The sequence below is a fragment of the Anser anser genome (genome assembly GCF_964211835.1).
Source record: "Anser anser genome assembly, chromosome: 8".
NCBI classification, from domain to species: domain Eukaryota; kingdom Metazoa; phylum Chordata; class Aves; order Anseriformes; family Anatidae; genus Anser; species Anser anser.
The window spans coordinates 21,646,707-21,668,593 of record NC_139728.1 but is presented as its reverse complement, the minus strand read 5'-3'; positions in this window follow the sequence as shown (position 1 = coordinate 21,668,593).

The window sequence follows — 21,887 nt, the reverse complement described above, 5'->3', positions numbered from 1 at the left end:
ATTTTGAGAGAGGCGTCGCCAGCAGGTCGGGCTCATTTTTACAGCCAATATTTCATGCAAATGCGAGGTATTCCACAGGAAACCTTCGGTGCTTACGCTCGGGCGGGAGGGCCAGCATGGAGGGGAGCAGCACCGTGCCCGAAAACCAACACTACGGGGACTGACAGCACGGGGAGCGGGACGAGGGCACGGGAGGGCTCTGTGCGCCGGGAGCCTCCACTGGGGCTGGTCGGAGGCGAATGGGCTCGGCCGGAGGCAGACGGCGTGCGCGCAGCCCACTGTTGACAGAAGCCCGTTTAGGAAACGCGAATTATCTCTCGCGCGGCTGCAGCAGGCTGTAAAAGTAGATGGCATCAGACAAGATCAAACAGCAGCTCAGCGGGAGAGCAAACAGCGGGTGGGGAGGGCTGCGCGCCGAGGCGAGGGCCCAGCAGGAAGGGGTTAAGGGTTGTCCCTGCTCCGGGCACATCCCGCAGGGACGGATGGCAGCGAGGGGTGCTGGTGGGCGCGGGGGGCTGGTGGCACTGCCAGAGATGGCATCGGCGCCCAGATTGCCGTGAGAGACCTCGGGAGACTCAGAAAACGCCCGGTGCTGGATGACAGCGGCACTGTGTCGTCTCTTGTGCCCTTCAGCTGGGGCTGGGGGGCTGGGGCAAACCCAGGGACTCCGTTTTGGGGCATCCACAGTGCCCCCCCTCCTGCGGGGAACCTCAGAGTCCCTATAGCACCGCCCACAGCATCACAGCCCAGGGAGCTTCTGCCTCGGAGGGAGGCAAACCTGGAGCCCCCAGGGCACAGGAGGGGTCCCGCGGGGAGGTGCTGTGGGGACGCAGGTAGCGGAGCACCCCGGGCTGGTGGGACACGTGGGGGGCGGCTTCCTGAGAGCACAAAGCGGACCTGGCTGGGTGTTGCTCCCTGTCCTCCCCTCTGCTTAGGGCTGGCCTGCCTGGGGAAGGGTCCAGGAGCCCCCAAACCTGCCCCCCATCTCCCCCAAGCCCCCTTCCCCTCCTGGAAAGAAAAGAGGAACCGAAAATGAAATTAAAGCATAATTCAATCCGGAGCGGGTCCAGAATAAAGTCATCTGCTCTTATCGTGCGCTGGCAGGCTCTTCCCGCTCTGCAACAAACACAATGTTATCAGGGCACAGAGGGCAGATTCGTTTGCACCGGCCCAGCGAGCTCCCGTGTCCGCCCTGCCTGCCCCGGGCCCGGGGAGCACCGGGGCGCACGACCGGGACAGGGGGTCTGGGGGGGTGTCAGTGCCTCGGCACCACAGAGGGTCCCCCCCCCGTGTCCCCCGGCTGGGGCAGCTGGTTCAGGTCCCTCCCAGTGTCACCGCACAGCCAACGCTGTGGGGGACGGCCTGGGGAGATGTCTGTCCGCAGGAGCACTCATGTCCCTGTCTCCCATGGGTGCTCCCCGAGTGCCAGCGCACCCCAGGGGTGACCCGGCGGGTATGGGGGCAGAGCCACCAGCCCTGCAGTTCGCCAGGTCCTGCAGCTGCCAGAGCTGGGTGCCCACTGCTCTCAGCACACGCTCCAGCCCCACTGAACCACATCCCACATCCCACATCCCACATCCAACATCCCACATCCACCATCCCGCATCCCGCATCCCGCATCCCTCTTTGATCTCCGCCCGCTCCCGGCCCGAGCCCTGGCCGTGCCCTGGCGGCTGGGGCTGCTGGGCTGGCTGTTATGGGGCCAGCACAGCCTTGCGAGTCTTTCTTTATATACCCCTGTTATTTTTAACTCTGCCTACGCAAATCCCAAATCCGGAATGAGCAGCGGCCCGGGGCCAAGGGGAAATGGACATGGTGCAAATTTCCTGCCCTTTTTACCTCTCTTCCTCTATAACATACAGCAACGTTTTTCCTCCACGGCTTAACTTTCACTGCTACAGGAAAGCTGAAAGCACCGGGCCCCGCGTGGAGCCGCGGGGGCCAGCGATGGACGGGGTCTTCCCCTGGCAGCTGGGCGCTCGCAGGGGACGTCACACCTGGAGGGTGCCGGGAGACGGCCCGAGCCACAAGGCACCGCGCCGTCGACGTGACAGGCTCGAGACATCCAGCCCTCGCAGCGACATCCTCACGTGTGAACTGGCGTGCTCACGGGGCCGCATCCTGCCGCCCAGCACCGCCGCGAGGAGCCGTTCCTTGGGGCTGCCACCGAAAACGGTGGCAGAGAGGAGCTGTGGCACCCCAGCATGCCTGGGGGGAAAGGAGGGATTGCCGTTTTCTGCTTGTTGGTGATAAACAGGGAAGGCCGGGAGGAAGGAAGGATATTTTTCCCCAGCTTTTCTGTTTTAGTCTCCGAGAAGAAGCCCCAGCACGCAGTGCCAGCAGGTTGTGCTGGGAGTTTCGCAGTGGGCATTGCTGTTTGTGGGAAGGGCACGGCCGCGTGGCTCAGGGGTTGTGTGCTGTGACCTCTCAGGCTGGGGTCTGACAGTTACACATCACGTATGAGCAATTTCAGACAATTTCAAAATAATTTCACGTTCTCGAATAATCCAATCTCAGCCACTCTTTTCCGAGCAGCCTCCGTCCCTCGTCCCCGGCGACGCTACAAGGGATTCAGCCTCCAATTAACCCGCGCTTTCCTTCTAACCTCCCTTTCCCATACACACACCAAGCCAGGGAAAGTGCGGGAGCGGATCCCCGTGCTCGTCCCTCCTGCTCCGTGCGGGGACACGACGTTCCCCAGCCCAGCGCCACCCCGGCTGCGCGCAGGCGTGGCTGCGGTACGCGGGGCACCGCGGCGGCGGCGGCACGGCAATAACTTTCCGACGGGAGGTGTGGCACGGGGCTGAGCGAACGGGCACCGCCGTGAGTCACCGGCACCGCCGCCAGCCGCCGGACACGGCCCCGGTGCGCGGCAGCGGGGGGAGCAGGCAGGGACCAGGGACGGATGCACGGACAGGACAGCCCCGGGGGACAAGGGAGCGAAAGCGCATCCTCGGCCGGGGCTGCTCGTAAAGCTGCGTGGCTGTGCTTCGGGAAGTGGTGTTTAATTACCCAGCCTCCCTGTTAGTAAATAGGTTTGCAGTGACAAAGGGGTGGATTTTTTTATTTTTTTTTTTTCGCTCACGCGCTGCTGCGCCGGCGAGCTGGTCCCCTGGGAATGCCAGCTCCAAAATAGACCTGCTCTCTCGTTGGAAGTGATCGAATGGGAATACAAGCTGCCCGAGCCCAAGCCCAATTCCTCCTTTTGTTCTGGGGCTCTGGCAGCGAAGGGGTTAGGAGCGGAGCGACAGGAACTCGCCTTCTCTTTAATTGACCTCCGATGATGAAACAATCTAGCAAACAATTTAGAAATGTGCATCCAGTGAGATCATCGGGAAAACTTCTCCGGGAAGGAGCCCAGGGAAAGGAAGGTGGCGGTAATCCACCTGCTCCGGCCGGCCTGGCCGCCCGCTGCGGCACAGCCACACGGGGCGAGCCGAGCAGGGGCGAGCTGTAAGCAGCACCGCTTCCCATCCTCCACCACATCGCCAGGCCCGTCCTGTCTTATCCCAGGTGCCCCCTCTGGTCCCCTGTCCCAAAACCAGGCTGGTTTTTGACCTCTCCCCGCCCGCTCCCATGGGGCACCCATCCTCTGTGTTTCCAGCCCTCCCTGGGCTGCTCGGTGCCCGTTTTGTCCCCGCCAGCACTGAGCGGCCGCACTGCCCGGCTCCATCCCCCAGCAGGAACGTGCTGGAGGTGACACAGCCGCCCCTATGGGCACGTCCAGGACAGGACCTGCTCTTCCAAGGCACGGCGGAGGGAAAGCCCCCCTGTCCCCAGGAGGGCTGCCTCCCTGGGGATTTCCATCCGCCCGCTCCCCGGCCCCCGGCAGCCACCCGGGAAGGGCTGGCACAGCTCCCTGGCCCTGGCTTCCCTGGCCCGGGTGAGAGCAGGCTCTGGCTTGGCATGTGGCAGGGGCTAATTTTGGCCCAAAGGGTTTCCCTTCAGCAAACTCTGCCGCCAGGGTGGTTTTGAAGACAATCATAGCCCAAGTCTTCCTTCCTCAGCTGCCAGCGATCTGGTGCCAGGCTGGGGTGTTTGTGTTGTGTGTGCGTGTATGTATCTCCAAACCGCAACAAATATTTCATAGTCGTTTTCTTTCTTTTTTTTTTTTTTTTCCTCCCTCGGAGCCCTTGGCTGTGGTATTTAAATAGTAGGTGTGGTCCCGGCGCTGCATGCCAAAACCAACACGAGCTCCGGAGCAGATAACCCTGCGAGCAAACGCAGCAGCGAAACCACGCCGGAGCCGCGGCCAGAGCCGGGACGGGACGGGCAGCGGTGCTGGGGTGGGCACGGCCCCGCAGGGCCAGCAGCACGTGGGCACGGCGGCCCCATGTGTCCCCCGTCCCCATCACCAACGCCTGGCCGAAGGCACTGGGGGTGAAGGAGGAGGCAAAGCAGGGGGAGCTGCCTCTTGCAGGGCCCGGGCACTCGTGGCGTACAGCCAGGGGTGGGTAGGATGGACCAGGGGGGTCTTTAGCTTTTTGTCTTTAAACCACAACAAAACATTTTGTTTAATTGCCTGCTTTCCACCATATAAATAATTTTTTTATTAAAAATGTTTCTTTTCTCCCTGTTTCTTTCCATTTTTTTTTCTTTTTTTTCTTTTTTTTTACAAAAGAGTGTCAAAAACAGAGTGTGAGCAAGCAGGAGGAACCCCGCCAGTGCCTTCAGACCAGCTCACAAAGAAACTTTCGTGCACCCTGGTCTTTTTTTTCATACAAACCAAAAGCCCTGAAATACGGTGAATGCCTTGCTTGGCAGAATGAGTCACCCGAGGAGAACCGGCTGCCTGACCTACCCTGCTCGCACCGGTGGTGCTGGTGCGCACTGGGGATGGAGGGGACCTCTGGTGCTCTGGGTCTAAGAATGGACAGAGACAAATCTGGGCAGGAGAGGGATGGAGAAAAGGGGTCTCTGTGCAGCCTCCTACAGCCAGCCCAGCCCTGGTGGGCACCGGGCGCTGTCCTCAGGCTCTGCACCAGCTGTGAGGGCTTTGGTCACAAGCCGTGCGGCAGCAGGGCAGTCCCCGTGGTGGGGGATCAGGGGAAATCTGGAGCCTTCCCAACCCCAGCCCGCACACCCGGCTCTGCTCCTCGCTCTGTGTGTGGCCCTGGTGCAGCTACACCCACTCGCTCCTGCCCTCACCTCGTGCCCCACGGGAAGCAGGCACAGGGGGAACCGAAAACATCTCTCCAACATTGGTCCCAAATTGGAGACCACCACACTGAATCCAAGGGTTCCTGGGACCCCCCCCAAGCTGGGTGCAATGCCAGGAGATGGGGATGCTCCTCCACACCCCATCTCAAAGGGGACAGCCGTGTGTGTGCCACACTCTCCCCAGGGCTCTCCCCGTAACCCCAAGGGGGTCTCCGAGCGCTAAGCAGGGCACGAACCCTCCTTGCTCCCCAGGACACAGTACTCCAGGGCTGCAGCCCAGCGGGCTGCCGGAGGAAGCAGCTTTGCAGGGAGCGGTGTCCCCTGGCCGGATGGCACCCAGGGGTGCCAGGGACAAGGAGCCCGCGGCCAGGCGTGCAGCGGGTGTGGGTAGCGCACCCCTCCCTGCCTCCCAGCCCCGCAGTGCCGGGCGCTGGAGCGGAGCCGGACAGGTACGCAGCGCCTCGCCAGCAGCACAAGGTGCACAGCGGGGCCAGGATCCACCCAGCCCGTGCCGGAGGAGGAGGGGAGGAGGGTCCTTGGCAGACGAGGTGCTGCTGTTTTAAAACCCACAGCTGGGCCGGCTCCATGCCTGATCTCAGCGCGCGTTCAGGCTACAGGCAAACAGCCCCAAGCCCAAACACCGCCTCCAGACGCTTCCATTTTCCCCGGCTCCTTTTGCACCGCTGCACCTCGGGGCCACTGGTGGTGAGGGGCTCGGAGCAGCCGCCCCATCCCGTGGCTCCTCCAGGCCCTGGGGACCGCTCGGTGCCGCTGGCACGTGTCCCAGCGTGGAAAGGAAAATAAGGTTCGGATGTCACCTCCCCAGTCGGGAGAGGAAAATTCTTTCCAGCAAAACACGCGTTTAGTTCCTCGCCGAGCGTAGCCGGCGTTGGGTTCCTCGTCACCCCCAGATTTCCAGCCAAACAGGGAATTTTCCACCGACATCAAAGCACAACAAAGCGGTTTTGCCAGGACGGACACCGTGCCCCGCGCACCTGCCCGTGCGCCTCCTTGTTTTGGAAAGTGGCGGTGACCGTGAGTGACCGTGCGGGGCACTGGGGGCTCCTGCCTCGCTCCTGCCTTCCCTACGCGCTGCGGGGTGCAGGGGACCAGGGGGACATTCCCTGGGCGGGTGGCCCTAAAACCCTATTCCCTGAGTGAGCTCGTGACTCCCGGCTGAGTCCAGTGACCCAAACTGGGGTTTGGCACGCTGAATCTGTTCCAGTTTGCCCAAACGGGGCCGGCCAGGCATGGGGACTTGGGGCACGCCGGGGGACACTGTGGGGCTCCACCCGTGCCCCACTCAGCCTTCGGTGGGGTTTTGCCTCCCCAAGCCCCTCCGGGAGCAGCTTTAGCGGCGGCACCTCCCCGTTAGCCCAATCTGATGCACTTCAAAGCCGCCTGCCCCGGGGCCATTAGTGTCAGGCAGGGGGACAAGCGGCCGGGGGGGGGGCGGCAGGAGACGCCTCCGGGAATGGGGGTTTCCAAAAAATGCGCTCGTTTGCGGGAATGCCGAGGCTGCTGATGCCCTGCACTTGAGGCATCAATGGGCAGATTAAGGGGCCGCTCAAGCGGCCTGGGAACCTTTTTGTCTGCGGCCAGGTCTGCTTCCACCGAGGGTGATTTGGGGATTCTCCTCCCTCCCAGTCCACAATTGCAGGGTCATTTGCATCTAAAATGGGAGCCGGGCCCTTTAGCAGCTTGTCTGCGCCTGATAGCCCGGCCCGGCAGCCTGCTCGGGGGAGCAGCGGGCACTAAACCCGCTAAAGCAATCAGCGGGGCCGCGGGGGCGGGGGGGGGGCTCTGCACATCAAAGGTCCTGGGCTCCCTTATAGCAGCCTCCCGGCCCCAAACCTCCCCTCCGCCACCTTTCATCAGTGGAGGTGACATCCAGGGGGTGGCAGCTCCTGGGGGCCACCGGTGCTCCCCTCTCCGTCCGTCACCCGCATCCTGGGCAGCTTGGGGCCGAGGGGTCCTCGCCCTATAGACGCCCACAGCCTAGGGGCTGCGGGGTTGCTGCGGGGATGGAGCACCTGTAATTAATGTGCGGGGTTAATCACCGCATCCGAAAATAGAACTGGCCGGGGCAGCGCTGGCCCACATTCCCCGCGCCGGGGAGTGGCACCGTGCTCAGCCCTCCGCGAGGTGTCCCTAGGGAAAGGACCGGTGCCCCGGTGCCACGTACCGGCAGGGAGAGCCGCGTAACGGGGTGCTGGGCTGGGCTGGACGGGATGGCCGGCATGCCAGGGTGGCCAGGCTGTGGCTGCTGCATCCCCAAGGCATGCTCAGGGAGCAGCCAGCATCTTCTCCTTTAGGGAAAGTGCGTTCCTCCTTGCTCATCCTCTCTGCGCCCCCCCAGGGCCTCTCTGAGCACCGAGCACGGAGAGGAAGGACACTGCCCCGTGGCCTGAGTTCACATCGCGCCACACCTGTGAGCAGGACAGACCTGAGCCACATCCACATCCTGCGCGGGGTGCTCTCACACCGCGGGCTGGTGGCCCTACAGACCCTAGGCCCTTGTTGGGTCACCATATAACCCTTGCCAGAGGCTGGACCAGAGAACAGCCCCCACCTTGTTGGCCTTCTGGTTCAGCTCTCCCAATGCCCGCCTGTAGCTGCGTCCCAGCTCGGCTGGAGGGACAGCTCGGTGTCCCACCAGGGCACCTATGGGTGGCACAGGGGCGCTGGCTGCTCTGTCTCGGCGCCATCCTGGGCGCTGGCCCACGGCGCCCGGCCGGCAGTCGCCTCTCACGGCAAACACAGCTGCTGCCCCATCCCCATCCATCCCTCTGCGTGTCGGTGGCGCCGGTGCCAGCGCCTGTTGTCATCTGGCACCGGTGTGTACACAGCCTGTGGGAACGCACAGCGCTCCCGCAGCGCTCGGAGGGACCCAGCACCCCCCAGCCTCCTGCGGGGAGCAGGGTGGGGGAGAGCGAGTGCCCCGTGCTGCCTGATCTGGCCTCCTGGAGATGGATCCGGGCTCTTGCCACGGCCAGGAGACCCCGCACGCTGGGGAAGGAGCCCTTAGGGTCGGTGTTTTGTGGCTGCTGGGTGCTGCTCCACATGAACGGCAGGAGCAGTGGGATGCTGGGCGGCCGGGACGGTCCCACCCCGGCAGGGAAAGCTGCAGGTGACTCACGGCCATCGCCGTCCCTGCCTGCCGGGCAGCTCCTCCCGCACCCCAGCCCCAGCTCCTGACAGCCCCCACGCTCTCCCCACAGCCATGGGGTGGGTGATGGGGACAGCTGGGGGACCTGGGGATGGGGGGACCCCGTGCCCTGAAAGTAGAGGCTGTGCTGGTCCTGCGGGCTTGAGGCTGTGCCCATGCCCTGGCTTGGTGGTGCCTTGGATAGGGGGCAAGAAAAAATAACCCTCTTCACCCCTGAAGCCCTCCCGCAGGTCCCTCCCATACTCCTCGTGGCTCTTGGGGCTGCGTGCATCCTGCGGGAGGGCTGTGGGCAGCAGGTGGGGGGGGAAATCCCATGGGGATGCGCCCAGGTGGCCAGCCCCGTTTGTGGTGCCAGGCACGGTGATGGGACGTGTCCTTAAAGGAGTGCTTCCCTTGGTCCCATCGCAAGGATGCTCGTCCCCAGCCTGCGATGGGACGGGCATCACGCATTGTGGTGGGGTGTGAATGTCTGCTCTGGGGGTTCCCACGCTGGGGGAATTTCCAGGGAATCACTCAGCTGTAGGGGGGACACCTCAGTAAAGCTGGGCAGGGAGAAGTGGGGCTGCAAACCCCACAGGGTGGCTGCAGAAATCCTAAAAGCAAACACAAGCGAGCAGCGAGCAGGGGACTCCCCCAGCAGCAGGCTTGGGGCTGGCAGGGCTTGCATTTTTTGGGGGGGGGGGGGGCTCCCTGCAGCCCCCTGCTCCCTCCTGGGGTTGGGTACAGTGAGGGGCAGAACAGAGGGATCAAAGGGGAGGGCTGAGAGGAGCCACTCGTGAGCTGCGGGTCATTATCTGTCATTAACATCTGTAATCTCCCGGAGAGCAAACTGAGATTTACAGCCTGTTATTAGGCTGTTACTCAACCTGTTGTGCAACAGCTCAATTTAAAAAAAAAAAAAAAAAAGTGATTAATAGCCCGCTAATAAGGGGGAAATCTCTCCTGTTTAATTCAAACACACTCTGCCCGGGCTCTCCAGGAAGGCTTGGGCTCGCAGCCCAGCTTCCCAGGCTGGATGCTGGGGTGCCCCCCGGCCCCCACCACGAAATGCAGCAGTGGGTGGGGGCTGTGGGACGCAGCTCCCTGCTGTGATCCCGAGCTCCTGGGGCTCTGAAGCTTTGGGGTGCCTCTGCTGCCTCCTCCCCGTGCTGGCTCCAGGTGAAGGGGGGGGTCCCGGCAGCCCCTGGCCGTCCCCCATGGTCAGCGCGTGGAAGATGGGGAAACTCTGAGTCAGCGCCGCCCTTATCCCAGCGCCTCACCTCTTGTTTCGCAGTGACTCGCACCTGACTCATTTTGACCCCGCAGCTTCCTGCACGCCTGGCTTTCACTGCTCGTGGTGGGCAGGGTGCGGGGCGCCTGCACCCCTGCCGTGGTGGTTTCACCTCGCGGTCCTCGCCCCCATTTCCAGGCTTCTGAACCAGAAGGTGAGCCGGGGCTCCACCGCAAGCCAGCCCTGCCTGCACCTTGGCACTGTGGATGCTCTGCAGCTCCATGCTGCCAACTGAGCGGTTCCCAATAGACTGAACCCCTCTATCCCCCTGTTTTTCACCTCTCCGAGTCCCCTCTTGGTAGGACGGGGCCAAGCAGGCAAGCATCGCATGATTACCTCCCCCACACCATCCCATCCGAACCTCCATGGGGAAGAGAGGGTGCCAACGGACCCCTTCTGTTTTGCAGCCTGGATTTGGCCTCTGCTGGTGACCCTGTTGCTGGCTTTAAGCAGCCTGGCTTTGCCCCAGTGACTGAACGCCGTGGATAATTGGATTGCAGCTGCCCCTCTGCCACCCCAGGTCCTGCCCCACGCTCCTGGGATGCTCCAGGAAAGACGCAGGCTGGGACCCACCTCTCTGCAGCCTTTTGCTCTCCACGAAGCATTAAATCCCTCGGCTGTTCTCTCCAGGGCGCATGCGGACCCTACCCTGAGGGACTCGCAGGCTCTGCCCAGGTGCTCTCACTGTACATGGAGAGGGGGGCTGCACGGAGCTGCTGCGCTCTGCTCCTGGGGGTCTTCTCCATCCCTGGCTGAAGGAAACTCACTTTTGAATGTCGGTGCTTCAGGTCCTCCCAGCAACAGCTGGGCCATCCTGTGCCTGTCCTAGGGCAGCTGGAAGCAGGGAAATGGCTTGTGTCACCTCCAGATGACACCTTGGGATTGGGTGGTCCCTGGGCAGCTTCCTCCAGCAGCATGAGGGAGTAAAGACACCTGGAAATGGCTGAGGCCGGTGGGGACGTGCAGAGCTCTGGGGTACTTTGGCACGTCCTAGAGCTGGGGTCTCCCCTCCAAAAAGAGGCTTTGATTCACCCTGGCCAGCCCTGGGGTCCCCCGATGGAGCTGCCACCACCACCCCACACGCACCCAGGGGCTGAACCTGCGGTCCCCCGGTCCCCAAAAGCCGAACCAGGCGGGCGGCCCCTCCGCCACTCGCTTGCTCAACGCTGCGGAGGAGGGCGAGCTCAACCCGTCCCGGCGACCCACGCACTTAATTAGGGCCCTGTGGCGCCTCGTCAGCAGGGCGCACTCGCTGCCCCGCCGAGCGTCGCTGCGCGGCCGGGCGCACGCGGCGCTGGAGCCGCACGGCGCTGGCAGGCCTGGCCCTGCCCGCAGCTCACGTGGCCCCGGCCGCCTGGCTGCATTTTCCACATTCCTCCCACCCCTGAGTCACCGGGACGTCCCCTGCCAAAGCCTTCACCCCAGCCCGGGCCGTGCCAGCGGCCCCGCATGGCTCCACGCACGGTGGCATCCCCCAGTGCTGGGGAAGCCTTGGGTTGGGGTGACATTCCTGCTGCCCCATGGGGCAGAGCTGTGCCCGCAGCCATGTGGTGAGGGCCCCCAGCACAGCCACACCGAGCACCCAGGACCCTGCAGGGAGCTCATTTCGCCCCGAGCAGCCTGGGGATGGGGTTTGCATCCTCTGCCACCGGCGCTGCGTGCAGCCTCGCTAACCTCCTGCCGCTTCCTGCCTTGGCTCCCGGCGCCCGACTCTTTCGAAGAGCGCGGCGGTGCTGCCAGCAACCTCACCCTGCTGGGAGCCCGCCCGGCCCCTGCTCAGGGCCACCTGCGCTGCCCCACGTCCCCACCGGGCACACCGGGACCTCAGCCCCCCAGCACTTCGTGTTGGCAAAAGCGGCCGTGACCGTGCGTGGCCCCAAAGAGGAGGTGCGGGGCGAGGGGGCACGTGGTGCCTGGTGGGGGTCACAGGGAGCTGGGGGTGCTCCCAGCCTCCTGTGCACGCATGTGAGGCGTGCAGGTGTGTGCATGGAAGGAACACGGGGGGTGCACACGTGTGTGCACCGGGGTGCACAGCGCGAGGTGCCCGTGCTGCCTGAGCATGCCCACCTGCGCCGGGTGCGTGCAGGGACAAGTGCCACCGGCACGGCGTGTGCGGCGGGTGCCACCAACTCGCCCCGCAGCAGCTGGCGGGCTCTCGTGCGAGCAGGTGGCTTGGGTGCAGCCCCGAGTCGTTCCTGGTGCCTCTCCCAGGAGCGGTGGCCCCAAGCCGTGACACAGGGGCCGGGTTGCCTTTTTTTCCGGCTGTTTCCCAGCCTGTCAGGCCAGTCGTGTTGGGTCTTGCTGCGATTTCCCGGATGGCTGCTTGGCACCTGCCTCTTCCCCATCCGGATGGGCAAGTTCCTGGAGCACCGTGCTGGGGCGATGCATCACCTCGGCCCCTGCCCCGCTCCCCGGCCCCATGCCCTGGCCCCGGCATCCCACCCTGGTACCCGGGCTGTGCCACCCGGCACGGCACGGTGCCACAGCTGGGGGGATGCTGGGCAGGCAGCGGTGAAATGGGGCTGAGAGTGCGGGCCCTGGGCAAGCTCTGAGTCACAGCAGGGCCAGGAGGTGTGGGGAGAAACCCGCTGCTGCTCCGTGGGGTGGTTGGGGCAGCCAGACAGGCTCGGCGAGTCAGGCCCGGGCGGGCAGCACGGGCGCCGTTTGCTCACCGCCGCAGCTGGAGGACGTGCCAGCAGGATCAGTGCTGCTCTGGGGTGGGCATCACCCAGTGCTGGGGGCCGGGAGTGGAGCCCACCGGGTGGGCAGGGGCTGCCCGGGGCTGGGAGCCGGGCTGGGATGGCTGCGGGTAAGCTGGGCTGCACGGGGCTGCTCGGCCTCGTGGGGATGCCGGGCTTTTGGCCAAATTCATGCTGCTCATGGATAAACCTGTCCCTGACCCTTAGCATCACACAGGGGCTGTGTTTTTGATCTCAGGTGGCTGCACAGGAGCCCATTTGCAGTGCTGAGCCCTGTCCCCGTGCTGCCCAGGGCAGCTCAGGCTGTGCCACCACTCCTGCCCCGGCAGCGGGACAGCTCACGTCCCACTTGCCCGCTGCTCCTCCTCCTCCAGATGGGGAAACCGAGGCAGAGCACGCGGCGGAAGAAACCTGCTGGGTGAAGGCCAGGAGAAGCCGCAGGCGCCGAGCCAGCAGCCCTGCCCAGCCCGCACGGGCTCAGAGCATCCTGTGCGGAGAGCAGGAGGCTGGCTGAGCGCGGCGGTGCCAGACCCGTTGCAGTGTCCCCAGCAGCCAGGCCAGCTGCCCTGGGGACGCCCCCTCCCAGGCGGTGCCTCCCTGCCCTCCTCCTGGCCACCGCTGCCCCAGGGGGTCCTTGAGGGCGGATCCTGGCCGGGAGGGATAGAGCCCCTCCGTGCCCGGGGGCTGCGCCCAGGTGAGCTGGGCTCTCCGGCCCTAATGATATCCCCCCCATCCCTGCCATGCCATGGGGTTAATGAGCCCGTGGCTCCTGCTGGGAAGGTCCTGGGAACTCTGCATCCCCCTGCAGCCGTAACCCTTCCCTGCCCGGGCTCCCCCAGCCTGCCCGGCACCCTGTCATTGCCAGCACCAAGGGCGTGGGGACGCACCCTCCAAAGGGACCAAGATTTTGGGGCTGATGCTAAGCCCAGGTGCCTTGGGGGAGCCAGGATGGGGCGGACCCCAAGCCAGCAGCCTCTGCCCAGGGACATCCCTCACCCCCCAGGCTGCTGGGTGCCCCCATGGCTCTTCTCCCTGCATCACCTGGTCCTGGAGCATGGCACAAGGGTCCCAACAAGCCCACGTTGCCCCTGCTGTCCCCCCCTTTGTCCCCGCTGTCCTCACCCCGGTGAGCCGCGCTCGCCCGGGGCCAGCGGGGCAGAGCAGCCCCCTCCCCAGGCTGTCGGGCTCTAATCAGATCCCCCGCTGTTCCCCTTTATGGGGGCTGAATGAGAGGGGCTGGCTGAGCAGGGGCTGTGCGATTAGCGGGGCAGGGGGGCGGCCCTGGGCCCTGGGTAATGACAGGCACTTATCCCCTGGGCTCCTGCCCCCAACAGAGGCAGGTGGATGAGTTCGCCTGGGGCTAACGGCGGGTACCAAAGGGCTGAGCTCAGCGCCACGCCGTTCCCACCCCCCCATGGTGCTGTGCTAAGGGCATGCCTCGGCCCAGCCCCACCAGCGGGGACATCCCCAGCGCTGTCCGTGGGCAGGAAAGCCATCCAGCCACCAGGTCCCGTCCTGGGACACCGTGTTCCTGCAGGAGCCCAGGGCCCAGCACAGGACGGGTGCCAGGGCAGTGGGCTCCATCCTGCATCAGCCCTTGGCCGGGGGGATTTTCCTCCACCTCATCCAGGCCCCCCCATCCCTGTCACCCCTGTCCTCTGCCTCCCTGGGGAACAGATGGGTGTGAGAGGACAACGGTGCCAGGACACTGCGCGTGGTCCTGTCCCCGTTGTGGCCATCCGCTCCTGCTGGTCCCCATGTCACCCTGCCGTCCTGCCCCGCACAAACATTCCCTCACTCCCGTCCACAGTAAATATTGTTGCAGGGCAAACAGTGAATCAGCCCCCTTTGTTCGAGTGCTGCTGGCAGCCCCGTCTTGTTCAACTGCTGTTTAATGACCCTCCAGTTGTGTACCCTGGAGCTACTCATTAACCCCGGGCTGCAGATGGCGGGGAGGACAGCACCAAGCCAGCCAGGAACGATTTGTCGGCATTGGGGACCGGCTCTAGGCAAATTCTGGTGACCTTTTACCAGGTGCTGACGTGCCGGTGGTTTTCCTTCACACCTCTGCAAGGTGCAGCCGACCTGCTGCAAGCCGCCCTGCGGCACGGCGCGGCGGGGTGCTGCTCGAGGCAGCATCCCCATCAGAGCATCCCCCGCAGCTCAGCCTGGGCTCACGGGCTCAGAAGGGAGCTGCGGGCTCTCGCCGAGGGATGCTGGGGGCTCCACGTGTGGCACGAGGGTTGGAGAGGAGCCAGGCTGGGAAACGAGCAACGGGAGACCCCAAAAGGTGCAGGGCATGGGCAGCCCAGGAAGGGCTGGGAGAGAAGGGGAGCGGATGGGGGCATGGAGCTGCTGCCGGCCCCGTTACCTGCCATGGGCTGCCTCGAGGCTGCGCATCCCCCTGCAGCACCGTGCGGCAGGCCCTGCCCCGGGCTGGTTCTCACCTCTCATTCATGGGGCCCTGGCTCCACCCCAGGGGTGCAGGTTCCACCCCACATTGTGCTCTGGCTCCTCCCCCTGTTGTGGTCCTGGCCCTGCCCCGCATTTTGGCCCTGGCCCACGTTGGCCCTACTATCCCCAAGGGGCAGCCCCACTGCAGCCAGGGGTGTCCCCATGCACCAACTCTGGGGCTGGGCCAGCGGTGCCTCCGGGTCCCCAGGGCCACCAGGGTGGTGGCACAGGTCCCCAAGGGTGGTGGCATAGGTCCCCAAGGGTGGCAGATCCTTGGGGCTGGGCAATGCCCCAGAGCAGCCACAGCAGGTGCCAGGGTGCCAGCCCCACGTGCCCCTGTCCCCAGGGAAACCCAGGCGAGCAGCACACCTCCCCGCTCCCCGTCACCAAACAGACAGAGTCAACAGTTTGTGGTCTTCCCCTTGAGAGCCCAGTGGGATCAGGGCAGGGCCGTGGTGTGGGGCAGGGCCGTGGTGTGGGGCAGGACCCCGTCCCATGTCCCCGTCAGGCCCTGCAGGACGTGGCCGTGCTGCCATCAGAGGGGACAGCCCAGGGAGGACGGCGGTGACGGCACGGGGTGCCCGGCACGCTGAAGCAAGGCTGCCAGGAAGACCCTGATAAGCATCTAGCCTCTGTGTTTATTTACAGCCGAGGATATTTATACCGCAAAGTCCTTTAAATTTAGCTGGGGACACACCCAGCACGACGCAGAGCTGGTGGCCGGGGCTCCCGCGCGTCACCGCGGGCACGGGGCGCTCACCGGCCGTGCCCCAGGACCGCCGTGCACGGCAGGGTGCGAGGCTCAGCATCCCGGTGGCACTCGGGGAGGGCAGGATGAGGCCAGCACACAGCGGGACAGGGCTCCCTGGGGCAGCGGGGACACCGGTGCCACCAGGGCTGGGATAGGGGTCTCCGGCTCTGCGCCTCCCCAACCCCAACCCACCCATGGCCAAGCTTTGCGCCCCCCTCCAGCTGCTTGTCCTGGGGGTGATGCAGCGTGGGGCGAGGCCGTGCCGTGCCGAGCCGTGCCTTGCCGTGCCGTGCCGAGCCGTGCCGAGCCGTGCCGAGCCGTGCCGGAGCATCCCCGCCCCGCTCCCGTCCCGCCTGGTGTCTGCCTCCCTCTGCTGGACGCGGCGCCGGGTGCGCCCCTGGCTGGCTGGAGGTGGCAGCGCTGTGACACCGCCCCGCTCGGCTCACCGAGTGGCTTTCTTGTCCCCAAAGGGACTCAGAAGGTTTGGACAGGCGAAGTCTGGTTCCCACGAGGCAAAGGCAGCGGGCTTCAGGACCCCCATCCTTTCAGGCTTGGTTAACCAGAGCCCACCCCAGCTTCCCCCGTTTCTCCAGGACAGATGGGACACCCAGCAGCCCGTGACATCTGAGGCATCCCTGTGCCCTCCCATAAAGATCCTGCCCCTCATCCCACGCTGTCACCAAACCTTCCACCTCCTGCTTGCCCTAAAATCCCTGCCTCCTCAACCCAAAACCTCCCAACTGATGCTCGCCAGCCTGAAGGCAGGCTGCGTGCCCGTCACTCCGGGACCCCACCCCATGCACCCCAGTGCTCCCATGGCCTGGGCCACCCCTTCCAGCCCAGCTGTCCCCTCTGTCCCCTGCTCCCCTCACTGCTGCCAAGTCACATTAGGAGCCATGAGGCCGATGAGCAGGTCAGAACGGGGTGCGTGCCCTGGGGACAGGGAGCTCTGTGCAGCACTGCCTGGATGGATGTCTGTCCCTGGGCACGGTGCAGGGGTGCCCCAGAGCTCATTTGCATGCAGGCAGGGATATTTGGATTTTATCTGCTGTGACTGGCCCTGGAGGGAGAAGAAAAGCCACATCTCCCCAGAGACACGGGTCACGCTGGGATGAGCAGTGCCCAGCCTCTGGGGGACACCAACAGCACCATGCTGCCTCATGGGGCACCCCAGGAGGAGACAACCTTGGCCCCAGCAGCAGCAGCAAGAGCCGGATCCCCCCCCAACAAAAAAAGCCCAGGCAGCACAGCTGGTGGCCGGGATCTAGGGACAAAACCCTGCACACCGCTGTGCCAAACCCCCAGGGACACAGTGAGGGCGCAGGGGACCCAGGCCGTGCTGTCCCCACGGGGTGCGGGTTGGTGGGTGCCACAAAAGCCGGGCAGCATCGCCCCCCCCCCCCCCCCATAGCAGCTCTGCCGGAGGGTGCAGTGAGCAGTAGCTGTCCGCAGAGGGAGCCCGGCTCCTTCGCAGCCTCCCGGCACCCTGGGGACGGCAGGGCACCCAGCCGAGCATCCTCCTGCTCCAGCGCCCCTGGCCCCACTGTGTGCCCCCCCAGGTGCTGGGAAGCCCAAGGCGCACGGCACTGGGCAGACCTCAGCACATTGTGCGAAGCCTGGCGGTGGGAAGGGTTATCCCACCTTGGTCATTTGATCTGTTACGACATTTTCTTAGAAGAAAAAAATAAAAAAAATAAAAGCCAATTCATTATTTCTACTGCCAAAGGGAAAGGAGGCTCACGTGAGAGCTGCTTTCGGACAGAGGCACAGATCCGTACGTGGCAGGCACCAAGCGGGAGCTCCCTGCAGACGCCAGGGCTTGTCCCACAGCCAAGGGAAAACCACAGCACGGGGCTGAGCTTGCACAGGGCCGGCTGGTTCGCAGGTCTCCAGCTCCACAGCACAGGAGGGTGTCCTGGCCAGGACCACGCCAGCACCCTTGCTGGAGTGGGGCTGTCAGAGCCACCAGGGGCTGCCGTCACTGCTCGGTGCCACGCTCCAGCCCAGGGCAAGCTCGGCCAAATTCCCTGCAGGGAATTTCAGCGGGGGTCAGAGGCGCGGTGTGGCGGAGGGGCTGTGTGGCTCTTTGCTCCGTGCGCATGCCCCATGGGGAACCGAAAGCCCTGTGTCACGCAGGATGCAGCACGCGGGGCCAGCAGGGCGGGCAGCACCGCGTTCCTCCTCGCTGCCTCGAGGTGCAGAGGAGACGGGGCTGGGGACTGTCCCCAGGGACCTGCATCTGCAGCTCTGCCAGGCTGGTGAATCCACTGCTCGTGCTCCTTACCCCCATGCACCCAAGGGATGCTTCCCCCTCTGCCCCTCCTGTGAAAGGGGCACAAACCCTCTGGGAAAACTGCCCCCTTTGCCAGGCTGGACAAGGGGAGGTGGCAGAGGGGCGTGAGCCTGGTCCCTGTGTGCTGCTGGCTGGTGGCATGGTGAGGATGGGGACGGGGGCAGCTCTCCCCATCTGGGGGCACAGGTGGACACGGTCCTGGGGGTGGTGCTCATCCCGGCCTGGGGCACCCCATAGCCAGCCAGCAGCCCATGGGCAGCGGGCTGAGTGCTGCAGCGGGGTGGCAGCTGCCTCCAGCTGCTCCGGGTCGCAGGAGGCTGTCATGGGAGAGCTGTCTGCGGCCAGGCAGAGGGGGGAGCAGGGACAGCTATTTTGGGCAGCCCCAGGCGCCCCAGCTGTCGTGCTCACTGCAGCACAGAGCCTGAGCTGCAGCAGGGACCTGAGCGCTGCCCTGGGTAGCGTTACGGGAGGTGCACGCTTCCCATGGGGTCCCCAGCACCTTGCTGCGCCCTGCACCCAGCGAACATCCCCGGGGGAAGGCAGAGCTGATGTGGCAATGCTCAGCCCATCCAAGCGGCTCTGTTCCTCCCAGCCGGGTGCGACCAGAGCACAAGGAGGAACAACAGCCTCGGGACCTGCAGCCAAAGCATTAGCTCCCAGCAATGCAGCCCTTGTGTGTGCCCGGGGCTGTCCCCGCTGGGTGCACGTGTCCGCGATGTGAAACACAAGCCGGGCGCTGCGTGCTGCCAAGGCGGCCGGCGGGGAGGGCAGTGTGGGGCAGCACAGGGGGGGACGGCGCCTTCCCTCGCAGCCACCAGCCCAAGGATGCCGCGGGGATTTTCCCACCCATCTCCCTGCCTGGGGGGCCGGGCTGGACGCTGCACCAAGGGTATTTTTCCAAGTCAGCAGCAGGTAGCTGAGTGGAAAGTCCCCGGGAGCTGTGGCTGAGCCACTGGCGACGCAGCCGGCGTCGGCTCCCCGCAGCCGGGAGCAGCGGTGCCCGCTGCGCTCCTCCCAGCCCCGGCAGCACTCGCCTGCCCTGGCGCTCGTCCAGACCGCGGGACTTGGCCGAATCCTGCAGCCCGAGGGGGTGAGTTGCTGGCAAAGCCTGGGGCAGGGCAGAGGAAGGGCCGGGGGAGCTGAGCCCGGGGCTGGGCGCGGGGCAGCTCTCGGCGCAGCGGGGACACGGGGCCGGGTGTGAGGGAGCGCCGGGGTGAGAGGGTGGCACTGTCCCCATGGTGCTGCCAAGGCGCCAGGTCCTCGCCGTGAGCGTTCCCACCAGGTGGCCTCAAGCTGTTGGCAGACCAGGAACAATTTTGGGTGCTTTCCATCAGCTCTGATACCATCGCCGGAGCCGTGGGGCAGATGACGTGCCGTCATGGGCCAGTTCCTCTTCCCCACGTGCTGGGCAGGATGGGGAGAGCGCAAGGGAGAAAAAAACAAAAGATGAGCCAGCAGAAAGGGCAAGGCACGAGGTGGAGGGGTCTTCCCTGGAGCTTCCCCTGCCCCTCTGGCAGGGTCCTGCCTGATAACACATCCCCTGCCAGCCCAATCCCCCTCCTGGATCCAGCAGGGAGCTGGGGGACCGGGATGAGAGCGTGTGGTCCCCCGGTCCCCGCCGGTCCCCAGCTCCGAGCACTGGGGGGATTGCCACGGCCCTGTGGAAACCTCCAGCACTCGTTGCCGTTTGGGCCATCCCATCCCCGCCCCAGGTGCTGGGAGCTGGCATTTCTTCCCCACCCTTCACCCCTCTGGCTCCCTGCCCGCGTTTGCCCGCAGTTTCCCAGGAAACAGCACCCATGGAGATGGGCGAGGAGAGGAGAAGAAAGGAGAGGAGAGGGGAGGAGAGGAGAGGGGAGGACAGGACAGGACTGGACAGGACAGGACAGGACAGGACAGGAGCCTCCTGCAGGGATCCCACGGCCTGCCCACGGTGGGTCACTGCCAGCCCCAAAGATCTGAATGGCACCGGGGAGGGGGGGGTTGCGGTGTCACCCTCACCACCCCGCAGGGACTTTGGGGAGGCCGTGATGCCAGCCAGCCCTGAGGATGGATGGCAAGCTGGGAGAGAGCTGGGTGCCCCAAGGGAGGGAGGCATGGGGGGGTGATTCCTTCCAGGTGCAGAGAGATGGGTGAAGGGGGCGCGGGAACAGCCTGGTGCTCGCACCCGTCCCATGTCCCTCTGCCACCGCAGTCTTGTACAGCAGGGACTGCCCCTAGCCGAGGGCTGCAGGGCCCCTCGTTGTCTTTGTAGAAGTCAAAATGTCAGAGAGAGCACAGAGGAGGTGCTCAGAAAGGGAGCGAGACCCCAAGGAGCCCTGCGGGTTGAAGCACAGAGACCTCCGATCCCCGTGGGGCTTGCACAGCCCATCCCGCCTGGCGTGCCCCAAACCCCATCCTTGCATTTGGTCTGTGCAAGGATTCAGAAGCTGGGTGCGGGAGCTCTGGAGCCAGCCCTGCCTGCACAAAGCCGTGCTGGGGTTTGAAAGCATGAGCTTCATCCCTGGGAATCCACCCCTGCGGCAGGTCTGCAGCTCCACGGCAGGCAGCTCCTCTCCCAGTGCCAGACCCTGGGGCAGGGGTGCGGGCTGCAGCCTGGCTCCATGCGGGACGCTGGGGCCGCGATGCTGCGTTTGGGGCGCGGGATGCCAGATGTGGGATGCTGGATTTGGGCTGCAGGGTGGGGCATGGAGCCCTGCAGGGCCGGGAGCGAGGGTGCTAGCGGGCTCCCCGGGCTCTGGAGCGGAGTAAACGCGAGCAGGCGCCGCAAGAGTGTGGGAGGACCTGAGCACCCGCGGGTTTCGCTGCCACCTTCCCCTTCCTGCTAGGGGTGTCATGGCTCTGCCTCTGCTGCACTTGCAAAACAAAAGCAGTGACGAAGTGAGCGTGCGGCCACCGTCTCCCCATCCTTGTAGCCCAGCACGGGCCCGAGGTAGCCACCAGACACCCCGAGACTGCCACCCCACCGCCGCTCCCCGCCGCCGCCATCCCATGCAGGGGATTTCCTTCAGCAGGATGTGACCCCTGGGGACAGCGCGGGTCGGTGCAGAGCCCGGTACAGGATGCACCCCAACACGTCTGGGGCACGGGGAGGGGCAGCCCGGGGGGGGGTGCAGGGCTGTGGGGGCAGAAGGGAGCACCCCAATGGGGTGGGGACAGGGACACGGGGTGGTGGGGATGGCTGTGCTGTCGGCGTGCTCGGGGAGACAGTTTTGGGGTGAAGGGGGAAGCACGCTCCCTGTGGTTGCCTTGGGGCCCAGCAAAATGGGCCTGATGCAGGCAGCAGGGCAGGGTGCTGGGGGTGCAGGCACCCGTCCCGGCACGTAGGGAGCCCGGCGGGGAGAGGAGGGAAGGGGAGGCCTTGGCAAGGGGCCAGGCGAGGGGCGGCCCTAGGCGCAGCCGTCATGCCTTACTGGAAACATCTGGCTGGGCTGCGGGGGCGAGCGCTGGCTGCTCACGCATGTGCGCACACGCACACGGGCGCAGGACCCACGGGCAGAGGTTTGTCTGTGGGCATGGGTGTGCGCTCACGTGCCTCTGCGCACGCCTGCCCATACATGCGCGCTCATACATAGGGGCTCGGAGGTTTGCATACGTGTGTGGGAGCACACGCGTGGCTGTGGGTACGGACATGCATGCTGACGTGCACACGGGTGCACACACGTGTGTAAGTAGACATGTGCAGACGTGCACACACGTGTGCATACACAATCACTTGCTGCAGCACACATGTGCATGGACACGCTAAGCAGCCACACACATGTGCACACACACGCCTGTACCGCAGTCACACTCATTGCACACATCCTGGCCAGGTCCTGCGGCCATCCCCTCGTGGTGCTGTGCCCTGGCGGCACGAGCTGTGTATGTGCACGCTGTGTGTGGCGTTCCCTATGTGTGTGCAAATCTGTGTGTGTGCCCTGCCTGAGGCCCGCTGTGACCGCACAGCACCCACGTGCCCACGCGTGCCCAGGGCTTGTGTGAGCCTGCACAGGGCGTGGGTGCCCACGAGCCCGCGGGCTGCATGTGCATGCATGTGCATGCATGTAGGGGTGTGTGCATGCGTGTGGGTGTGTGTGCATGTGGGTGTG